Source organism: Asparagus officinalis, chromosome 7, assembly GCF_001876935.1.
Source record: "Asparagus officinalis chromosome 7, Aspof.V1, whole genome shotgun sequence".
Taxonomy (NCBI): domain Eukaryota; kingdom Viridiplantae; phylum Streptophyta; class Magnoliopsida; order Asparagales; family Asparagaceae; genus Asparagus; species Asparagus officinalis.
Window position 1 is genome coordinate 39129050 of NC_033800.1, and position 6077 is coordinate 39135126.

The window sequence follows — 6077 nt, forward strand, 5'->3', positions numbered from 1 at the left end:
ATCACCCTACTTGCAAATTAACTTTTTGACATAAACAATTCTATTATATAGCTTTAAGAATAAATTGAGAACATAAATGGTCTTGATCATCTCCACTATTGGAGAACGTATGCAAGAAAAATGAGCTATGTTGTGAGCAAATATATTGCTTGATCGACGAACGTGGTTGACATATGAATATGTGAGAAGTTTAAAAAGAGTCCTAACTCTTTAATGTTATGTTTGGGAGTTCACTAAAAGAAGGAAAGAAAATGTAAGATAAGGAAAGAAAAGGCAAGGAAGGGGAGGGAAATATAATATCTTGTTTGGAAGTTTTGTAAGGGGAATATAGGTGAACTTAAATTATTTTGTTTGAGAGTTCTAATTATGGAAAGGGGAGGGAAGTAAATGAATCTTAACCATTAATTCATTATGTAGAGTCAAGATGTGCCTTTCATTATGAAATTTTACTTTACTTCCCTTCCCCTTCTCTACCTCTCAATTTGGAGGAGAACAAAATTGAACTATTTACCGCTCTTAAAAAAACTCCCAAACATGACAACTCTCATTTTCTCTTCCCCTACCCCACATTACCCTCCATCCAAACATAGTATAAGTGCAGTTTGGAAACATTTAAATATGTGAAAACTATTAAGTACTACCAAGGAAATAGTGTATGAGCGAAAGTTGTAAAAATTTTAGAGTACATAAGTGCTGACAAACACATATGTGACCAATAGAGGGGACAAGTGAGGTGTCCCCCTCCTATTGGATAATGAGTTGACCATCATTAATGATGGCCAACTCATTATCCAATAGAAGGGGGACAACTTATGATGGCCAACTCATTATCCAATAGAAGGGGGACAACTTACTTGTCCCCCCTATTTGCTCCCATATTTTGGGTCCTTAAATAATTTTTCGGGTATATAAAGGCAACATAGGGAACCTATGGGGTATTTAAGTGCAATTAAGCCCACTTATTTTCACGCCACAGCTGAAAAAGTGACGCATAGTACTGTCATCTCTCTCTCTCTCCATGAGCGTGAGTCACTCTATTTTTTGTTTTTTCTCCTTGGATTGCAGCTTTAATTATTCTCTAGCACCTGGACGCTGTGGGTAAAGCTGGCTGCAGCAGTAGACGGTGGTGTTTTTATTTGGATCCAATATTGGTGGAGCTGCTCATAGTAGTATTGGGCCCATTGCGAGTTTTGACAAAAGCCCAGGTTTCCAATTTTGACGCTTTTGCAGTTAATGCGGCGGATTGTTAATACAGTTTTGGCCCAACAATACTTCTTGTGCTTCGCTTTTGTAGAGGGCGCGTGGGGCTCGTCGTTTTATGGGCTTCTTAATGGGCTAACTTCAGATAAACTCCCTCTCGAATCAAAATCCATCGCCGAGTTCCCCCTCCCATATCTCGCTGCTCTCCCAAAATTCCCGCATGCGTTAGGACACCCAAACTCCCATCGCCATGGCCATAGCCGCTCCTCCTCCTCCTCCTCTTTTCCCCATCGTCGTCCACTGCCGTTGGATCCGGGTTCAGCGCTCCAAGGGCTTCGATTTCAGCCTGGAATCGTTGGATTTAGCCCTCGTCTCTCCTCCATGCGCTCACATTAGGGCTTCTATCTCGTGAAAGTTCGAATGCTGGATGCTCTGCCGAGGTATCTCTTTTACTCTTGTGCTGTGACTTGAATCTGTGGAGTTTATGATCGGTTGTGTTTTTTTTAAGAGAGCAAATTGATCGTGTCGTTAGTTTGGAGAGATTTTAGATGAATCCAGGATTTATGGTTTAATGAAGATGCGATGGTAAAGGAGCGATATTTGCTGGTTGTTTAAAGGCACAATATATGCTATCAGAAGTTTATTTGGAATTGTGTTGTTGATTTATTATGTGACAGATCGGTTAATATTTGAGCGGGGTTTAAAGGTTAGTTGCTTTTTTTTTCTTTTGCAGAATTGGAAGAAATCAGTTTGATCTATTAGCTTAATTGTGTTTTGCAATTATTTGCAATTATTTGCAATTATTTGCAATTATAGATAATATATAATTTTATAGCTTCTTTGAAGTATGTGGAAAATACTATTTTAGTTTATAGATCAAGCTTATAGAAGCTTAGTTTTATGTAAGGATTTGATTATCCTGGTAAGTTGAAGAAATGCCGGTGTTCTTATCATGGATATATGTTTGAAGGTAATGTGAGTAATGTGTATGATTAAGCTGTTCTTTCATTCATTTTTTCCCCCTCCTAATCTGCATACAGTCATTATCTTTTTAATCTGGTTCTTATAGAAAGATGTTTTCATTATAATCTGCAGCACATTGGTTGTGGTGCTGTATCATATCTTTTGTGTTATTCATGTGGCTAAAATAGATTGTACGAGAGCATGTTTCTCATGCATTATATATATAGGAATTGTTAAAATTTGTTTGGAAATCGAGCTATAACCAATTTAAGGTGTTATATAACCCTGAAATACGTTGAACGTTCACAACATCAAACATAGGATGCATGTAAAGCAGTGGACAATGCTAAAAAAATCCGAAGCTCTGGAGCTAATATTTTGAATCAGAATAAAAAAGATATAACAATCATCCACAGCATTAGATAACATTTAATAGTACTAAAATTCCGAGTGGTGGATCAATTGGAAAAAGTTCTAATGGTGATTTATCCATATGAAGCTTTTGTGACTGAAATATCAGGGATGCCTTAAGGCATCATGATCTTTGATAAATGATTTACCTTGCTCACCATAATATAGATGCATCAAGACACACATGGAAGAGGAAAAGAAACATGAATACATTCTGTTTATATATAACCTCATCAAAATTTCATCAAGTTGACAAAAAAGTTGTAGTGTTCTGAAAAGCTTTTTAGGCAGCCCTTCAGCCTCCGAAAATAGGCCGGAGCAACCAATCTACGCGGCGCACCACCTAGGCAATGCCTAGAGCTAGGAGGCTCAATCAGGTTGACTGCCTACCTTAAGAAAACCTAAATGTCTAAAACCCGACGGGAATCGTACTCTTAAACCCGACTCCCTCCCCCTAAAAGCTACATAAACAAACCCGACCCTCCCACCCCCCCCCCCCCAGACCCCCCAATCTCTCTTTATCCTCTGTTCTCTGCCTCAAAAAAACCTATGCGGCGCTCCATTCCGCATCTTTCCCTCGCACTCTGGCGCTCCTCCCACCCCAATCCCACCTCTAGCACTCTTCCCTCTCCAATCCCACCCTCCGGTGCTCTTCCTCCCATCATCTCTCCCTCTCTGATATCCTCAAAAACCCTAGCAACCCCTTCACCTCTCCCTCTCCAGCCACCTCTGGTGAGCCTCCCCTCTTCTCTCTCCATTGAAGGTATTTTTTAATTTTTTGATATTTTCCCACCATTTTTTATTTTATTCACTATTTTTGTTCAATTTTAGTTAATTTTGTATTTAGTTAATTTTGCTTAATTCGCAGTTTTTGTTTAAAAACCTAACAATTTATAATTCGTTAATTTTGTTCACATTTAGTTCAATTATTGTTTTAATTCACAATTTATTCACTGTTAGCTAGTTTATTGATTAGTTTAGGTTGCCTTTTAATTCACTGTTAGCTAGTTCATTAAAGTTATGTGATTTGTTTGAATCTTCTCTTTGTCATGATTTGATAATTTTAAACTATGGATGATTTGTTTATTGTGATGAAGAATGCCGATGTTCCTCCTAAGGAGTTAGCGGGTTATACCTCTGCCCCCTGAAAGCCCCAGCGAAAGGTTAAAGAAACTCGGGAGACATCGATTCGGAGTTTGGGTTTCTTCCTAATCCAACAGATTTATGTTTGGTGTAATGTAGATTGTGGTCGCACAAGATGAAAGGTGTGAGGGGTCTATAGATTAAAGTTATATCTTGCCCGCTAAGAAAACTGTTGCATAATGTATACCAAGATTTTGGTTGATGATAGGAAGAAGATGCAAGAAGCATTGGCTGCCAATTCTAAGAAGAAGAAAATTAAGGAGACGTATATCATGGAGTTGCAAGATGAAGCACAATTCGACCGGCCGGATGCGACAGTGATTAAAGAAGAAGACATTGTCTCTTCTACTCCTACAACTAGGGATCTTCAAAGAGGTCTAGAAAGCCGATCATTGGGTCAATGAATGTTTATACTGCTAGTGATCCTGAGCTAGCGAAGAGATGGTAGGGGAAGATTTTTCAGCCCGGAGAGAGAAGCTTATACGAAGAAGAAGAGAGATTGAGTCCACAAGCATATGGCTAGAGTGCATATGAGAATGACATTCTTTTTCATGCCATCACCACCGACTCCTTTATGAGGATGTGCAGTGCTACTAGGGATTATGTACATACCTACCTACCGCTAGGGCTGAGCATAGTTCGGTCCAAACCGAAAAAACCGACCGAACTGACCGAAAATCAATGGTTCGGGTCAGTTTTATTTGTAGATCGGTTCGGGCCGGGTTAAAAAAATTTCAACCCAAAGTAACCGAACCGACCGCCTCACTTATACCCGTTCACTACTAAACTCCAAGCCCGCAGCCCAGCCGCCAGCTCCTTAAATCAACGTTCTAGATCTGATCATCTCCTCAAATCCGCACTTCCTCAAACCAGCATCCTAGATCATTTCCTCAAATCCGCCAGCCGGCAGCTCTTCTCTGCACTCCATAGCGCTCCCGCACCGGTGCAGGGCCAAAGAATTTGAGGAAATGATCTAGGATTTTTTTTAATGGTCTAGGATTCGGAGGTAGGTGAGGTTTGCTAAGTCTAGTGATATTAAGCCCGTCAGGTTCATCTGAGGCAAGGACAACTCAGGTACTCGAGTCGGGTGTTAGCGGTTGCCGCAGAGAACGTCGGTCCAGCTGCAGAAATGGGGGAGTGGAGTTGGACGGGCTCCACGAGCGAAGAGAGCTTGAAGGGTCGTTGGAGACTTGAGCCTTAAAGGCGAGCAATGTGTCTTCGTCGGTGCCTTTTGATTCGGTGTCGTGAACCAGCAGGAGGGAGAGCAGCGAGGAGACGAGGAGCTTTGAGATTTCAGGTAGCATCCTGGTTCTCTAGTAGCTGCTTCTCTTTACAAAACAACTTGCTTCAAGATGCCAATCCTCAGCTTACCTGCTTGAGAGCCTTATGAATTATTGATGATGATTATGGGTGAGCAAAGTTGATGGGGGTCATTGCAACTTGGGCATTTATGAACTAGTTCTCTAGTGGAATTAATTTTTAAAAGAGCGGTGATCCTTGTCAGATTGCTACATCTTTGAAGATCCTTTGGAAAGGTGATGTCCAATGGTCCATGATCCAAACTTGGGCATCTAGTAGTTTGCTTTCATGTTTTTTGAATAAATATCATATCCAAGTTGTTGTTTCTCTGGATCACTTCGCTTCTTCCTAGATTAGAGCATTCCCTCTTCAGAACCTTACCTTCTCTTTCTCTTTCTCTTTCCTACAGGTGACGACAACATGCCTGCTGGTAGCATGGACAAGGAATCATCCCTGTCCTGGATGATATTCTAATCTGAGCACATTGCAACTGCTTGTTTTTAGCTCTTATGATGCGAAGAAACAACATTTAGATTGTAACTTGATAGTTACTCATGCTGTAGCCCAGATCTGAAGATTTTACAAATGGTGTGTAAATTTTGTCCAATTATCATCTCTCTTCTGTCAGCTTTTATTCCAGTATTTTGCGCCATTTGCAAGTTCAACAAAACGGCAGTTAATTCTTATTTTGTTATATAGATGAATGCTGCCATTATTATTAGTCTGTCACCCTGTTATCAAACTGCAAATAGGAAAATATCGAGCATGGGATGCAGGTCATTTACTATAAACCAGTTTCCCTTTCAATATAATTATCACGACAGAACTTAAACCTGCAAGCTAATATCTTTTTTTTCTTTAACATTGTTTGATAAGAAGTTTGATGAAGTTAGAACCGAACAAACCGAACCGAACCGACTTGCAACGATTCGGTTCGGTTGTTCAAATTTTGTTAAAAACCGAACCGAACCGTGCTCAGCCCTACCTACCGCCTAACATGTATATGATGAGGGAGCCATTGCTGAAGGGTGTTGTGAATGAGACTATAGACTCATTGAAGG

General features: G+C 40.2%; 1 long non-coding RNA gene across 1 annotated transcript in view; it reads left to right on the forward strand.

The window, feature by feature from the left end:
• Nucleotides 1369-6077, forward strand: part of LOC109850604 — a 5276-nt gene continuing 567 nt past the window's right edge. Inside the window, exon 1 of the long non-coding RNA XR_002249474.1 lies at nucleotides 1369-1640. This is a non-coding gene — a long non-coding RNA (uncharacterized LOC109850604). The remainder of the gene's footprint in view (nucleotides 1641-6077) is intronic.